Raw genomic sequence first — 18,064 nt, 5'->3', positions numbered from 1 at the left:
TCCTTGGAGAGACGGAGAATGAGGGAAGATCTAATAGAGGTGTACAAGATTATGAAGGGTATAGATAGGGTGAACAGTGGGAAGCTTTTTCCCAGGTCGGAGGTGACGATCACGAGGGGTCACGGGCTCAAGCTGAGAGGGGCGAAGTATAACTCAGATACACAGAGGGTGGTGGGGGCCTGGAATGCGCTGCCAAGTAGGGTGGTGGAGGCAGGCACGCTGACATTGTTTAAGACTTACCTGGATAGTCACATGAGCAGCCTGGGAATGGAGGGATACAAACGATTGGTCCAGTTGGACCAAGGAGCGGCACAGGCTTGGAGGGCCGAAGGGCCTGTTTCCTGTGCTGTACTGTTCTTTGTTCTTTGTTCTCACCCCTCACACTCTTCACCCTCATCCCTCACACTCTTCACCCCCACCCCTCACACTCTTCACCCCCACTCCTCACACTCTTCACCCCCAGCCCTCACACTCTTCACCCCCACTCCTCACACTCTTCACCCCCACCCCTCACACGCTTCACTCTCACCCCTCACATTCTTCACCCTCACCCCTCACACTCTTCACCCTCACACTCTTCACCCCCACCCCTCACACTCTTCGCCCTTACCCCTCATACACTCCCATTCTCAGTCTCACTCACCTCGCTCACCTGGAGTCTTCAAGACATCCTCTGTTATTCATTGTGTCCGCCGCGCCTCTCCCTTACCCAGGAGTGTTGTCACATGCCTGTTGCTGACCTGTGTCCACTCCTCGTGGCTTGATTTCTTGCCTCATGCACCTATTGTTGTTGCTGGCCTGGGTCCACTAGAGCTGGTGCCCGGCACAAACCTGTTCACCTTGCCTGCTCGTTGGCTTCATTCGCCGGTCATGCCTCACTGTTACTGGCCTGAGTTCACTCGTGCTGGAGCCTGACTCACCTTGCCTGCTCGTTGGCTGACCACATGACTTGATTCGCCAGTCCTGCCTCGCTGTTGCTAGCCTGGGTTCGCTGATGTCAGCATCCAACCCAAACCTGCTCATCTGCTCAGCTCCTCGCAATTCGCAAACCTCAGCAGCCTTGCATAGCAGATCATTTATCTGTTTCCTGCACTGCCGGGTGCTCCTCCTTTTGAACCCAGGGGTGTCATGCCGACCTGCTCCCAGATTGCCTGGGAGTGCCTCCAGCTTCCATCTCCCAGAAAGAGGACTTGCTGCTTTTCCTCAACGGCCTGGAGGAGAATCTCCAGGGAGCCATTGTTGATCCTAGGTGTCGAAGATTACTGTCTTCTCCTGCATATTTATTTATTGGAATCTGGAGGTCCTGGCCTGCAGTGAGTGAATGGCAGTCTGGGTGCCATTTAAATGTAACGTCTAGGCATTGGCGCCTATGAGGTGATGACGGAATGGGCCATTTGTTGTGCTTCTCACACATACATGATTAATGAGCCGGATAGTGCGTGTGTTCAGATGCCTTGTTCTCCAGCGACCTCTGGCATTGGCCATAGTCTCCAAAAGGGAAAAATCTGCCCATGTTCTGGCAGCTGTGGCCATTTTTAAGTCAATTATTTTTTAACCTGGCCTTCAGAGGGCATTTCCATTGTGAGACATTCACTGGGGGAATTTTTAGTCCCTGTTTTTGGGAGTGGCAGTGATGGTGAGGCGGAAATTCCTGCGGGAGTACCAAAGCGGCTCATACGTTGGCAAGATTGCCCTGCTCGATTATCCCCACCCCCTTCCAATGATGTATTGGGTATCCCAACTTAAATACTGTGGATCACTATTTGCATATATTTAAATATCTTTATCAAGCCTTTATGACCGATTAGTATCCCCCCGCCCCGCCAGGTGCAGTGCCTGGGCATTTCCTTGGAAGTGTAGGAGTGAACTGCCAGGGGATAGTGTCTGGCAGGGTGTTCTGTGGAGTGGTGTTGTGTTGTTGTGTGGTGGGGGCCTCTATCTATCCACCCTATGTATTCCTTTAATAATTTTGTAGACCTCGATCAAGTCGCCCCTCAGCTTCTGTCTTTCCAGTGAAAATAATCCAAGTTTATCCAACCTCTTACCTGAAACCCGCCAAACCAGGCATCATCCCGGTAAACCTTCTTTGCACCCTCTCCAAAGCATCCACGTCCTTCTGGTAGTAGAGTGACCAGAACTGCACGCAATATTCCAAATATAGCCTAACCAAAGTTCTGTACAGCTGTAACATAACTTGCCAACTTTTATACTTAATGCCCCTGCCAATGCTGTATGCCATCTTGACCACTTTATCTATCTGTGTTGCCACTTTCAGGGATCTGTGGATCTGTGTGCCCAGATCCTCCTTTATGTCAATACTCCTACAGCTTCTGCCATTTACTGTATAATTCACACCTGAATTTAATCTTCCAAAATGCATCACCTCGCATTTGTTCTGATTAAACTCCATCTGCCATGCATCTGCCCAAATCTGCAATCTATCTAAATCCTGTTGTATCCTTAGACAATCTTCGTCACGATCTGCACATCTGACAATTTTGACATCTGCAAACTTACTGATCCGACCACCTACCATTCCCACCAAATCATTTATATATACTACAAGCAACAAAAGTCCCAGAATACTGGAATTTTGTAGCAATTCTCTCCTGAGGCAGAGAGAATGCCAGTCGCTCACCAGGGAGTGGAGAACTTGGAAGATAAACCCAGACAATATCTCGTACTAGTGAAATGAAGTGATGCTGAAATGCAGATGGTTAGTCTAGTTAGCTGGAGGCTTTCAGTCATATGAAGCAAGATAGAAAGAACATTTCATTTTCTTTTCTCAGTCACTAAGTAACAGCTATAAAAATCAATTCATGAAACAACAGGATTTTAATGGATCTCTTTTGGGCAGATTTTGCCCTGACTACATTATTAGTGTCAGTGGTTTTGACTTGGTAATCAGAATATTGCAAACAAAGGCCCACAAGAGGATTCATTATCACAGAATTCTATATGATGCTCTCATTTAATACCAAAACAATCCAATGTGCCCTTGAAGATCACTTTTGAATACAAAGAGAATTGTTGAATTGCAGCTGCATGTTAAAATTTTTACATTCCTTTCACTAAAAAGTTTCGGATTGCATACTGCAATTGTCAACATGACTTAGTTGATGGTCCTCCAGGTTCTCAGCCAGAAGGTTGTCGTTTCAAGCCCCACTCCAGGATTTCTGCACCAAGAGTATTGCAGTAATGGAGTAATTGGTCCCGGTGGGAAGAAAGGACGACTTGCTTATTGAAGTCTTATTCAGCTTGTTCTCTGCTCTTTTCAGGTGCTCCAATCGGAGAATGCAGGGGCTAACAGGTTTCCCAAGGCACCCATTGAAATAAGCATTCAGATTCTGTCCCCAGAGATTCCAAGAAAGAATCATAGGGTTTTACAGCACAGAAAGAGGCCCTTCAGCCTATTGTGTTCGTCTCCTATCAAACACCTATCTATTTTAAGATGGAAGGTGCAATTGCACCAATCCTGCCTCTTTTGCTTGGTACTAAATTCCCTGCATCTGTACAAGTGTAAATGATAAACTCCCTTGGCACAAACATCACAACGTCCAGGATGTTTTAAGGGTTTGGAGAGCCAGCAATAATTTCCCCCTTTTTTTCCCCTCATCGTAACTGCAGACTAAGGGCGGAATTCTCCCGTCTCACCCACCACAGGAATCGACATGGGCGGGGGACGGACCATGCAAAGGTCTGTTGACCTCGGGCGGGATTTTCCTGTCTTAGGGCGAGCACGGCTGGAAAATCCCGCCCGAAGTTCCCCAACAGGAATAATTGGTAAGCAAAAGAACAGCCTAACATTATAATAGTCAGTCAAATGGACCATTACAATGGGAGTTTGAGAAAAAAAACAAAGCAGTAAGGCAGAGAAATTTCTATTTTAAATAGGATGTAGCGACTCCGAGTGAACAGATACTGCATCTGTGACCACTATCACTCAGCAATCTTTGACTGGTAACCTCATAAAACATTTGTTGAGCCTCTCATCTTGCATTTTGACATTGTTCTTTTCGTAGATGATTCTTTCTTGCTCTTTCTTTCTCCCCCCTTTTCCAGACATTTAGCCAGTTTGTTGTGCTAAGTCACTGGGATAAATGCTGAAACTTTGGTGCAGATTTAAGGTATAATTTGTATACAGTGAGCATGTCCTGATACAATACACAGAGTAGAATTATGGTGTATTTTTGTTGTCTACAGCTTGTGCCAATAAAACGTATTTTTCAGCATAACACATTCAACATAAACCATAAGTAAAAGGGAGTATGGGCCTGTCCATGTGGGCCAGAGAAACCAGGGCTCTTTTCATTAAAGATTGAATAGAATTGTTAAAAATTGTAAAAGCAGCTTTGATTGAATTGCTTCCTGTAAAAGGTGATGAATTTTCAGACTAAATCACCAAGGAAATCAGTGATTGTATCAGCAAATTCAGAACAGAATTGGATATTTCCTTTGAGATAATTTTAATGGGGGTGGGAGGTTAACCTCAAGAGCATTCCTATGTCCTTATCTTTCAACCATGTGAAACAAAAGGCGATTACACAAACTAGGTTGGTTTTCCTAGAATTGAATGGGTATTGGATGATTTGATCAAAATTTTCAAGATGTGCGGGTTAGGTGGATTGGCCATGCTAAATTGCCCCTTAGTGTCAGAGGGACTAGCTAGGGTAAGTGCATGGGGTGATAGGGATAGGGCCTGGGTGGGATTGTGGTCAGTGCAGACTCGATGGGCCGAATGGCCTCCTTCTGCACTGTAGGATTCTATGATTCAATATTATGGGGAACAAGTGAGGTCCAGTTAACTCAGTTGGCTAGATGCGAGCGTGTGGCTCAGAAGAACACCACGAGTGTAAGGTTTAATCACTGTTATGGCTGAGGGAAACTTTGGGGCAGGCCTCTTGCTCTGCTTTGTAGTAAAATCACAGCATAAGCCATGGTTCAGTCACTCTCAAATAATCGAACAGGCTAACTGGAGAAGAAAGAACAGAAAGGGATTATTGGGAGTCTAGAAGCAGGATTTTCCAGTTTTGCCAGACACCGGGATCACTCTGTTCTGCCAAAAGTCCATGGACAATGGTTTGCTGAATCTTTCCCAACTGGTTCCAGCCAGGTGGAAGTATGAAATGAGCAGCAATTAAACAGCTGAACATTATACACTCTGTTCTGCTTTGTTTTCATATATAGCGAGTCGCCATTGACTGCAATTAAAAGTATGGCCTTACTTTTTCAGTCTTGCCATCCAGGCCTTCCTGTCCTTGCACAAGAAGTGAGCCATCATTATAGGGATCCACCTGGGGACTGATGAGAACAAGGAGCGGAGAGGTCATACCCCCTCTGATGTTACCAACTCAGATACCCACCCTCCCACCCCTTAAGATCAGCATGGCTTCTCAAACTTCTCAAGGTTTCTTTTAAACTAATTCTAATGTTTAAGAATTTTAATTGTGTTATTGACAGGGGAGAGATGGTAGAATGGTTCCTCCTTTTCCTGTCTCTCCATGGACTGGAGATAGATGTGTTTTAAAGGCAGAAAGTGTTTTAACACCTTCAGTCTTGTAACTCACAGGAATAGACAAAAGGCAGGTTTTCTCATAAGATTACAAATTGGATAAAAGTTTATTACTCAGCACATGAATATATTTACAACAACGCACTGATGACAGATTTGCAGCGGCTAACTCCTTGCAGCAGCAGGCTTCCCTCGTTTTACTCCAGAATGCCTGCCGGTATAACTTGGTTTTGTTCTTATAACCATTAGATAAACGATAGAGCTAATTAGAGTCACCAAGTCATACGCTGGAATTCTACCGCTTTGCCCGCCACGGAATCGGAATGGGCAAAGGACAGACAATGGAAATGCCCGTTGATCTCGGGTGGGAGTTTCCGGTCTCACTCAAACGAGGCCGTAAAACCTTGCCCATCGAGTCAAACTGCACAGAAACAGGCCCTTCAGCCCAACATGTCTATGCTGACCATCAAATTCCAATCTATACTCATCCCATTTACCAGTAGTTGGTCCATAACCTACTATACTTTGGAAATTTAATTGCAATTCCAGATGCTTCTTAAATGTTGTGAGAGTACCTGTCTGCATCACCCTCTCAGGCAGCATGTTCCAGATTTCCACCATCCTCTGGGTGAAAAACATTTCCTCAGATCCCCTCTAATCCACTTCCTCCTCACTTTAAACCTATGCCCTCTGGTCTTAGACACCTCTGCCATGGGGAAAAAATTCTTACAATTTACCCTATCTGTGTCTCTCATAATTTTGTATACCTCTATGGGATCCCCCCTCAGCCTTCCATGCTCTAGGGGAAAAAAACAGCCTGTCTCTCCTCATAGCTGAAATTTTCCATCTCAGGCAACATCGTGGTGAATCTCCTCTGCACGCTCTCCTGTGCAAGCACGTCCTTCTGATAGTGTAGTGACAAGAACTACACCATAATACTCCATCTGTGGCCTAACCAATGTTTTGTAAAGTTGTACCAAGACCTGTTCCTATATTCTATGTTCTGGCTAATGAAGGCAAGCATTCCGTATGCCGTTTTCAACATCCTATCTATCTGTGTGGCCACCTTCAGGGATCTATGGGCTTGTACACCAAGGTCCCTTCATTTCTCAACATTCCCTAGAGACCTACCATTCATTGTGTATATCCTACCCTTATTAGACCGCCCAAAATGCATCACCTCACACTTACCAGGATTAAATTCCACCTGAAATTACTCTGCCCAATTTACCAGCTGATCAATATCAGTCTGTAGTCTCAGACTATCCTTCTCACTATCAACAACAGCACCAATTTTCATGTCATCTGCAAACTTACTAATTATACCTTCTATATTCACATCCATGTCGTTAATGCATTAAAAAAAAGAGTCGCAGCACCGATCTCTGTGGTACACCACTAGTCACAGGCTTTCAATCACAAAAGCCGCCCCCCACCATCACCTTTTGTCTCCTATTAACAAGCCAATTTTGGATCCAATTTGCCAACTTGCCTTAGATCCCATGGGTTGTAACCTTTTGGAGCAACCTTCCATGTGGGACCTTGTCAAAGGCCCTACTGAAGTCCATGTAACCCACATCACCTGTGCTGCCCTCATCAATACATTTAGTTACCTTTTCAAAAAACTCTATTAAATTAGTTAGACAGGATCTTCCACCAACCAGTCCACGTTAACTATCCCTGATCAATCTTGTCTTTCCAAGTGTTATTAATCCGATCCTTCAGAGTTTATCCCAATAATTTCCCTGCCACTGACTTTAGACTAACTGGCCTGTAATTAGCTGGCTTATCCCTGCTGCCCTTCTTGAACAAAGATAACACATTAGCTTCCTCAAGTCATCTGGCACCTCACCTGTGGCCAGCGGAGATTTAAATATCTCTGTCAGGGCCCCACAATCTCCTCCCTTACCTCCCATAGTAGCCTCGGATACATTTCATCAAGCCCTGAAGATTTATGCACCTTTATGCCTGCTAAAACATCTAATACCCCCTTATTAATCTTAACATATTCTAGAATTCCACTGTCCCAGCCGAAATTTTCAGCTACAATGGTGTGAATTTTCCCATTCTGTCTGCCAAAGGAATCATAATGGAAGAGGGGGGGGACCATGGAAAGGTCCTTGACCTCAGGCAGGATTTTCCGGTTTCAGGGCGAGAGTGGCCAGAAAATCCCGCCCAGCATCTTTCTCCTTTGTGAATACAGATGAAAAATATTCATCTTCAATTTTCACTATTCAATTCTCTGCCTGCTCTTGGATTGTAGACTTTGATATAATTGGATTTTATTTATTATTGTCACATGTATTAGTATACAGTGAAAAGTATTGTTTCTTGCACGCTATACAGACAAAGTGTACCGTACATAGAGAAGAAAAGGAGAGGGTGCAGAATGTAGTATTACAGTCACAGCTACGGTGGAGAGAAAGGTCAACTTAATGCAAAGCAGCTCCATTCAAAAGTCTGATCGCAGCAGGGAAGAAACTGTTCTTGAGTCGGTTGGTATGCGTCCTCAGATATTTAGCCAGAAGCCTTCCTTTGTTTCTTTGGATCTGTTCCCTTTCTCTCCTTAACTGCTCTGAAAAGGTGCATGAATAAATGTTCATTATCAATACCTGGGGTGAGATATTTTGCCTCCCTGCTGCGTGTTTTGCAGAAGCGGCTTGATATTGGTCGGCGCCGAGATCTTCCAGTACCTCCACTGTTGGGGAACCTGCAATGGGGGCTCATCATTTGTGGGAACGATCCTGCCAGAGGGATCGTCCGGAAAGTCCCACTCCATTTCCTGATGGGTGACCATCGTAGCAGTTTTCATTGTCCAGACAATGGTCTCTGACAACTTGGGTTTCATATACAAGAGTGTTTGAATTTTACCCATTTGCATTTACGCTTGGTAGAATAGGCGCCTTCTGACAAACATTCTGTGGAATTCCATTCTGAAGCCAAGAAGTTGACTGTGAACTAGCTTTTGCAGTTATTTGGACAATGTCAGCTATTAGCCCACAGGAAATGTTGGTTGCATTATAATGTCCCCTCAATAGAATGTCTCAGAAGGTTATTTGCAGTGTCCTGCTCAGACGGAAAGGTGAGCTTCCAAACTTGTATGGTGCCATGTATAATTACAGGAAAGAAAAGAGGTCACCTGTCCTCTGAGTTCCATTTTGTTTCAAAGTAGACTGTCCATTATGTTTTAAAAGTAAAGTGTCCATTTTCAATAAATCCATTGGTATACCTGTGTGGGGGTGACATTGGTTGTTTTTAGTTTGTAGTGGGGTGTTGGTGGGAGGGTGAGTGGTGGCAGGTGGGGTGAATATTGTCCTCAGGAGGTGGGGAGGGGGTGAACATTGTACGGACGGGTGAGCTTTGTCGGAGAGGATGAAAGGGTGAGTATTGTTGTGGGTGAGGGGTGAGCATTTTCGGGGATGCAGGAGGATCGTGAACAATGTTGGAGTTGCTTGGGAGGTGAGCAGTGTTGGTGTTGCATGGGGTGTTGTGTTTTCAGCTTTTCCAACAAAGTGTTTGCTGTTAATCATCACTCATGCCTCACATAGTGTGAGAATGATGGGATAGGCTTCTATGTAAGCATACTGCATCAAGCCCAAGTCTCCAACATTAAAATCAGTGTCAGAGACATTCTCAGAGGAGCCTTGAAAACATAATTCTAACCAACAGAACTTTAATCCACCTGGGTAAATACCGCACATACACATGAATCGGGACTTCCTCTGGCTCCCGTTATGCTACAGAGACAAACATCTGAACATTCACCACTGTTGCTATTGGAAGATCTGGACAAATAAGATTGTCAGTTTGTTCATTCCCAGAGTGCTTCAGGATATGGATGACCTTTAGCAAGGAAAAGCTTTGTCAACAAGGAAAGCGGATTTGTTAACAAGGAATGCTTAAACAAAGGGTCAATTGTCTTCCAGATAAGAAGCTAGCCTCGAACAAAGAAAACAATGATCAACAGGTTAGCAAAACTGAAAAACAACTCTTAATCATACAATGAATCAGCAAGGTTCAATGAAATGGATGTACTGATTAGCACCCTATAAAAATCTTAAGCTTTTCTCTGCAATCCATAGAGAAAGACAGAACTTAAACAAATCCAACAAATCTTTGCCCAGAGTGAAAGTGGGTGACTTCTGGTTTTTATGAGACGATTGCTTCAGCCATTTCAGACATTTAGGCTGGAATTCTCCAGCCATTCACGCCAACAGGATTCTCTGGTCCCGGCACTAGCACATCCCCTCCCATGGATTTTGCAGCTGCATGGGGTGACATCAATGGGTAATCCCATTGTCAGTGGCTGGATCAGAGAATCCTGCTGTTAGTGAACAGCACACTGCCTCCCACCACCGGGAAACACCAGACTGGGAGGCTGAAAAATCTCACCCACAGTCTGTCACGACTGCAGAACCCTACAAAAGGAAGGGAAAACTAGATTGGCTGCCAATAAGCAACCAATCATCTCTGCCTGTTTTACACCACCACCCAGAAGTGTCCCCCCAAGCCACTCACCATCCTGACTTGGAAACATATTGCCTTTCCTTCACTGCAGCTGGGTCAAAATCTTGGAATTCTCTCCCTAACTGCCCCGTGGATGTACCCACAGCTCACCATCACTTTCTCAGGGGCAATTAGGGATGGACAATAAATCCTGTCCTAGCCGGGGATGCCCAAATCCCATGAATTAATGTAAAAAAAAATTATACCCCAGCTGAAGCTGAAGGTTCTGCCTAAGAGGTATGTCAGAATTGTGGGGTGAACCATTTACCAGCTTATTGAGGGACAACGTATAGAAAGATGAGCCTGTGGAGCAGCAGGTGAAAGAAAAAGCAGCAGAGGAATAAAGAGCGTGCATTGCAGAACTGCTACATGATGCAGAATTCATAGATCAATAAATGAAATAAATAAATTCTATATTCAACTATTTTTCATCCAGCAGCTTCAATGCTTTTTTTTAATTTGTGCAATGGATGGGAACATCGCAGCGAGGCCAACATTTATTGTCCATCCTTAATTTCCCTTGAGAAGGTGCTATTGCGTTTTTGTATGATATACATGCAAGAGAGGGAAATACATTACTTTACACAATCCATTCATCTTTGTTATGTAGAAAATAATAACAGTTATTTCAATGCTTTTTCAGTTCTAATTGTACAGTACATGACTATTAGTAAAGGTGTGTGTGGAATGTAGAACGCAATGTTTGTGATTTGGTTGAACTATTCTTTGTTATTTCTCTTCCCACATCCACACAGACGAGATATGGACCGCGATTTTCCAATTGTGTTACGCATGGCGCAGAACGCGTTCGAGTGGAGCAGGGACTGAGAATCACGGTTCAGTGGTTTAGTGCATTCTACGCCGGTGCAAAACCTCATTGGTATCTTCCCACCCACTGCTCCCGGGTGTAATCAATGAGCAATTAAATAAGTTAAGTCAGTTCAAGGCCTGATCTTCCCTGCTCCCGAGATTTTCCGACCCTCGGGCGCAGCGGGATCCCAGTGAGAATCACGACTGCTCTCCACAAATGGTGTGATGGCCAGGCCGGAGGGACTAAGGGGCCATTGAAGCCCACGGTGGTTGGGAACATGGCTAGGCATTGTCCATCTAGCAGTGCCAACTGGCACCCCAGCACTGGCAGGTGGGCACTGCCAGGGTCCTGGGGTCAGTGCCAAGGCGACTGTGGCATGGGGGGGGCAGAAGGAAGCCTGAGGGCATGGGAGCCTGATAGGATGGAGTCTGAGGGGGCTTGGGCATGAAGTTGGAGATCATGATCGGGGGGGGGAGTCATGAAGTGAGGCACAAAGGGGGTAATCATGAGAGGGGCATTGAAGGGGGTCATGAATGGGGGATTCATGAGGGAAGTCATGAATGGGGGGGGGTCATGAAGGGGGACACATGGGGAGAACCCCAATGCCCCAAAGATCTTTGTTAGGGCGGAGGGTGGTTAGACAACCCTTCAATCAAGGGGGGAGGGTCCCCAATGTCCATGGGGGGAGGGTGGGGGGGGGGGGGTCCTCCATTTCAATTTGAGATCAGGGCATCCTTTAAAATGGCACCCAATCTCTGTGAAGCCGGGCTTACTGGTGTGCTTAGCAACCACCCCCTGCTCCCCCCCACCACACATCTCTCAGAACCAGTGTGAAACTCACCCCTCTCCCACAAAATTCCTAAGTGAGAGAAAATTGAGATCCGATTTGCCAATGTTTATCACAACAGTTTTCTCGCCCAAAATTACACTTAGGGTGAGATTTTCTGGTCCAGCTCACAGCAGGAATCATAACAGACGGGACAGAATTTTGCGGCCTCAACACTTTTGCCTGCACACTTGTCTCTGTTTCTGTCTTCTCTCTCTCTCTCTCTACCTCTCATTCTCTCCACTCTGGAAGAGTCAAATTCTGAGTGCATTAATTACTGAAAGCCTCTCAACTCTTTCATTCTGCAGGCACGAGTGCCCCTTGGAGAAACGTTGCCAATAATCTGCCTCCAATGTGTGTACCCACTGAGCAATGCTTCCCATGTTTTAAAGCCTCTCACCTTTCCTATTTTCAAATGCTGTTGCTCACTATGATTTCCACCTCCATTCAACATTCAACTGCTGCTGAACTATTGTCTCTATCTAGGTGGCCAGAAGCTGAATCTTCATGGAATAATTTATAAACCTCTTCAAAATACCTTTCACTTGACTTAACAGGCTTCATTTTGTGCATGCTGCCACGACTCACTGGTTAGACCCTGTGACTCGAAGGCTCTGTCAACGTTGGTCGGTGGTAGGAAAATGTCAGGGTTCCCTACCATTTTAATGAACCTATACCTCAAATCGCATTGTTACTGGGTCGGTCAAATTCAGGTCTAAGTGGAACACTTACTCTCACATAGGGTAGATTTAGGTACCAGAATTGGATGTGTGGCACTGTGGAATGTTCAGACTAATACTTACCAGAAACTGAGATGTTCCACATTTGTATTTGACCTCTGTACATTATGTCAGGATCACAAAGATAGTGGCATCTGCAACAGCCATGCCAATCACTGGTGAAGTCTTACACATTAAATCATAGAATCCCTACAGTGCAGAAGGGGGCCATTCAGCCCATCAAGTGTACACTGACTCTCCGACAGAGCATCTTACCCAGGCCGAACACCCCAGCCCTATTCCAATAACCTCACGTGTTTACCCCGTCAGTCCCCCAAACCTACAAATCTTGGAACACCAATGGGTTATTTAGCCTGGCGAATCTACCTAACCTGCACATCTTTGGATTGTGGGAGGAAATCGGAGCACCCGGAGGAAACCCACGCAGACACAGGGAGAACGTGCAAACTCCACACAGTCACCCAAGGCCAGAATTGAACCTGGGTCCCCGGAGCTGTGAGGCAACAGTGCTGGGAGCTGTGAGGCAGCAGTGCTGGGCACTGTGCCACCATACCGCCCCATTGTCACCTCTTATCTGAGGAACTCAGATTGCTGGCTGGCACTTTGCCAGTAGTCGGCCCAAATGATGATAAAAGTTATTGGGCAGAGGGAAACCAGGCTTCTACAAATCCTTCTGAGTGTTTAGCAACTGCCAGAATTGATGTGACATACATCCCTGTTAATACGCCCGCTGTCCATACTGTCTCATAGTTACACCGAGACAAATTCTCTCTGCTCACTATTTATACCAAGTTCAAAGCCAGCAGCTTTTTATCTTTAAAGCTAGGCATCAAGCATCATATGGGTGGAGTGTGAAATGGAGAGCAGGGAGGATCGGACATGGAACCTGGCTGATATTCCTTCCATTGGAATGAAGAGAAGGCAAACCAGGCTGGCTGTCCAAACAAACCTTCCTACTAGATTTTCCTTTACTGCATTCAGTTAACACCCAAAGAGATAAGAATCTACTCCATTTTCTATACTGGATTCATTATTTAGTTACAACTTGATAGATGCGGCCATCCGAAATGCAGAGTGAAAATCCAGTGGACAGAAAGCCTGAAAAGAAGCAATGGGATGACAAGATAAGATGTGCAAAAAAGGCGCTATGAGAAAAATGAGTAAAAGATTTTTTATCAATATTTGAAGAGAAAGAACATGGCAAAGGCTCCATTAAAGATAGATGCAGATGAGACTATAATGGAGCAATAAAGAAAGTGCAGACATGTTATACAAATATTTTGTAGCTGTTTTCACAGTGGAGGAGAAGGATAAAATATCTGCGGTATAACGAAATACAGAAATGCATAAATTTCAGACAAGTCTTTTTTTTTAAATGGTAACCGAGACAATAATGAGATTTAACAATAACAAATCTCCAGGAGCTGTAGTTTCCAATCCATGGTGTCGATAGAAACAGATGAGGAACATGCAAGCACATTTGTCACAGTTTTCCAAAGCTGTCTGGGTGCAGGAATTCTGCTTATTGATTGGGCAATTGTAAATGTCAGTCCATTACTTAAAAAGGGAAGGAGGGAGAAATCAGGAATTAAAAACACATCAGTTGTGGGGAAATGACTGGATTCTATTATTAGAAACAGAGGTTGGGATTTTGATCATTCATAGGAGCAACTGCAATTTGAAAATAATGCTCCCACTTGGCATGTCAGTGTCCTGACACCTCCAGGACATGCTGAAATGTTTAAAGCAAAGAGTGGGAGGAGAGAGTTGAGAGCCCACTTGACGAGCTTGTTAACAGGTAGGGGAGGGAGAGCCACGAGGCAATTTTCAATTTACAAATCACCAAACTCAAACAGTTTGGTGCATGTTAAAGTACAGCTGCCGGGTTCAGTGCGAGAAATGATTGAGTATTATTTTTAATGATCAAAGTCTTTTACTACAAGGGGTTTTGTTCCAAATTAGACACTCTAACTTTTAGTTGGCTGTAGCCAACATTTGTCCACAGTGAGGCTAATGACCCTCTAATGTGCTGTCTCCTGTTTTTGATAAAGTAATGGCACTCAAGCTCGAGCAGGCAGCTCCTGATTCCTGGCAGAGTTCAACGTTGCTATTTGTACACGAGGCTCACCACCAGCCCAATTGCATCTATATTTGAAGATTGTATCACATGAGTGATGCAACTGGAGCCTTGGGTCAGGACATAAAACCATAAGACCATAGAACACAGGAGCAGAATTAGGCCACTCGGCCCATCGAGTCTGCTCCACCATCCAATCATGGGTGATATTTTTTTCATCCCCATACTCCTGCCTTTTCCCCACAACCCCTGATCCCCTTATTAATCAAGAACATATCTATCTCTGTCTTAACGACACTCAGTGACTTGGCCTCCACAGCATTCTGCGGCAAAGAGTTCCACAGATTCACCACTCTCTGGCTGAAGAAATTCCTCCTCATCTCTGTTTTAAAGGATCGTCCCTTTTGCCTGAGGTTGTACCCTGTAGTTCTAGTTTTTCCTACCAGTGGAAACATCCTCTGCATGTTCACTCTATCCAAGCCTCGCAGTATCCTGTAAGTTTCAATGAGATCCCCCCTCATGTTTCTAAACTCCAACGAGTACTGATCCAGAGTCCTCAACCGTTCCTCAGCCGACATGGAATTATCTGGGCAACCCCTTGATACTCAAACCCAGAATGACTGAACCTTTGGGAAAATATGCAATGGTTGAAGAGAGTCAACATGGATTTGTAAAGAATGTTTTGCTAAACTACCTTTTCCACAAAGTTGTAAGCAAGTTGTATGGGAGAGTGAGTGTTTGTGGATGTTGCTCAAATAAACTTTTGGAAGATGTTTGATAAAGTTCTACGCAAGAAACTATGAACAATGGTAAAAGCAGATAGAGTTGTATGTAACCTTGTAACAAAGTATATAATTGGTTCGGAGACAGGGAGTAGGGATAAAGCAAATGTTTTCTGATTGCCAAAATATGACAAATGGTGTTCCTCAAAGACATGTAATTTTTAAAATTATTTATTGGATGTGTGTGTAATAACAAAGCTAACATTTATTGCCACTCCCTAATTGATCTTGGGAGTGGTGAACCATCTTCTTGGTCTGCTGCAGTGCATCTTGTGTGGGTCCACCCAATGTCATGCGAGGTAGGGAATACCAGGATCTTGGCTCAGTGGCAGTGAAGGAATAACAATATAGTTCCAAGTAAGGATGAGGTGTGACTTAATTGGAGGGGAACTTGCAGGTGGTGGTGTTCCCATGTAAGTGCTGCCCTTGTCCTTCTCAATGGTAGGGATCACAGGCACGGAAGGTATTTTCTAAACAGCCTTGGTGAATTGCTGTAGTGAATCTTGTAGATGGTATACACTGCTGTGACTGTTAGCCGGTGATAGAGAGAATTAATGCTTAAGGTGATGGATGAAGTGCTGATCGAGCGAGCTGCTTTGATGTGGATGGTGTGAGCTTCTCAAGTCTGGGTGGAGCTGCACTCATCAAAACAGGAGGAGAGCATTCCATCACACTCCTGAGTTAGAACTCGTAGAATGTTGACAGACTTTGAGCAGTCAAGAAGTGAATTATTTGTCACGGAAATTCCAACCTCTGACCTGCTCTTGTAGCCACGATATTTATTCAGTTCAGTTTTCAGGCAATGGTAGCCCGCCAGGATGTTGATGGCACAGATTCACAATGGTATTTTAATTGAATATCAAGTGAGATGATTAGATACTTTCATCTGGAAGATGGTCATTGCCTAGCATTTGAATGGTGTGAATGTTCCTTGCCACTTATTGGCTCAAACCAAAATGTTATCTGTGTCTTGCTGCACCTGGGCAAAGACTGCCTCAGTATCTGAAGAGTTGCAATTGGAACTCAACAATATGCAATTATCAGCAAACATCCCCACTTCTGACCTTATGATGAAGGAAAGGTCATTGATGAAGATGCTGAAGATGGTTGGGCCTAGGACATTACTCTGAAGAATTCTTGTGATGATATCCTGGGACTGAGGTGATTGGTGTCTAACAACTGCAACCACCTTCCTTTGCAGTCGGCATAACTCCAATCAATGGAGAGCTTTCTCCCTGATTTCCATTGATTTCAATTTTGCTAGGGCTCCTTGATGTCATACTCAGATGCCACCTTGAAATCTCCCACTTTTCACTCTCACGTCTGAAATTCAGTTATTTTGTTCATATATCGAACGAGGCTATAATGAGGCCTGCAGCTGATTGACAGAGGTCAGATTAAGGGCGGTACGGTAGCACAGTGGTTAGCACTGCTGCCTCACAGCGCCATGGGACTCAGGTTCAATTCTGGCCTTGGGTCACTGTCTGTGTGGAGTTTGCACATTTTCCCCGTGTCTGTGTGGGTTTCCTCTGGGTGCTCCAGTTTCCTCCCACAGTCCAAAGATCTGCAGGTTAGGTTGATTGGCCATGCTAAATTGACCTTAATGTCAGGGGGATTTGCAGGGCAAATGAGGGTTACAGGAAGGTTAGTTCTGGCCTCCCCCACCATCGGGAACATTCTTTCTGAACATACCCTGTCTAACCCTGTTCAAATTTTATAACTTTCTATGAGATCCCCCTCACTCTTCTAAACTCCAATGAATACAATCCTAACTGACTTAATCTCTCCTCATATGACTGACCTACAATCCCCGGAATCCTCCTTATCTGAGGAAAAAATGCCTGCGTGTTTTTTTAATGTGTTTTCATGTTTTTTTCTTTTGAATTATCTATGACTCATACCTTTTTTTCTTAGATAGAGTCCCTTTCCAGTGGAAAGTAGATTTCAAAGATACTTGTTCCACTTTTATTCGAGTCTGAGCAAATTTCACAGGTCTCTGGAGACAAGTTCATGGGGGAAAGATTCCAGCTCATTAATCCTCTGAATACATTGAAATTAGTTCTCAGATCGTGTTCTCACCTGTGTACCACCGTAGTAGGAGGCACAATAGTAGGAGCCTGAGAATTGACTTGTCGTTAAACACTCTTGTATATGTACATGGTTTATGGTTTAGGGGAGCTGAATATTTTAAATTCTTGTAAAATGATGTCGGAACCTTGTCCCTTTGCTTTACAGCAGGAAAAGCAGTAAAGCATGGAGTGTGATTGCTCCGAGGCTCTGTTAACATTTCTGTCTGAGTGACAAGCTGCTGATGTGACCTGAGGAGGGCCAGTGAATTGAGTTAGTTACTGATATGCATCACATGGATTCTTTAGAAGTGAACAAAGTTTGTGCGTTTTCATTTAAATTTCACCGCTGCTCATCAATAAGGAATAACTATTTCTTCTCATTTTCCATAGCATTGCAAGCACTGATCTACTGTGCAGCCTTCTACATGTGGTAATTCTAAATGATCAATTTGAATATTCAGCTTCCCAGTGATTTAGAAAGGTCCCTGAAATACCTGCATAGCTTCAAATCCCAAGGTGCCACATTGAAACCTCAATCCTTTGTTATTTATCATGTAACATTGAGTATTCATTCCCATGCCAATTGCCTATCATACATACATGCCAAACTACAAACTGCAGGAGAACAAATACTTTAACTAACATAATATGGCCACAAGATGCTTGCAATTCAAAAACCAGTATTTATGCTGGGAGTATAATGGGGCACTGATTTAAAATTCATAATCATGGCATATCCAA

This window comes from Mustelus asterias, chromosome 10 (assembly GCF_964213995.1).
Source record: "Mustelus asterias chromosome 10, sMusAst1.hap1.1, whole genome shotgun sequence".
NCBI lineage: Eukaryota > Metazoa > Chordata > Chondrichthyes > Carcharhiniformes > Triakidae > Mustelus > Mustelus asterias.
The sequence above is the reverse complement of the archived record's forward strand: the minus strand, read 5'-3'. Positions refer to the sequence as shown.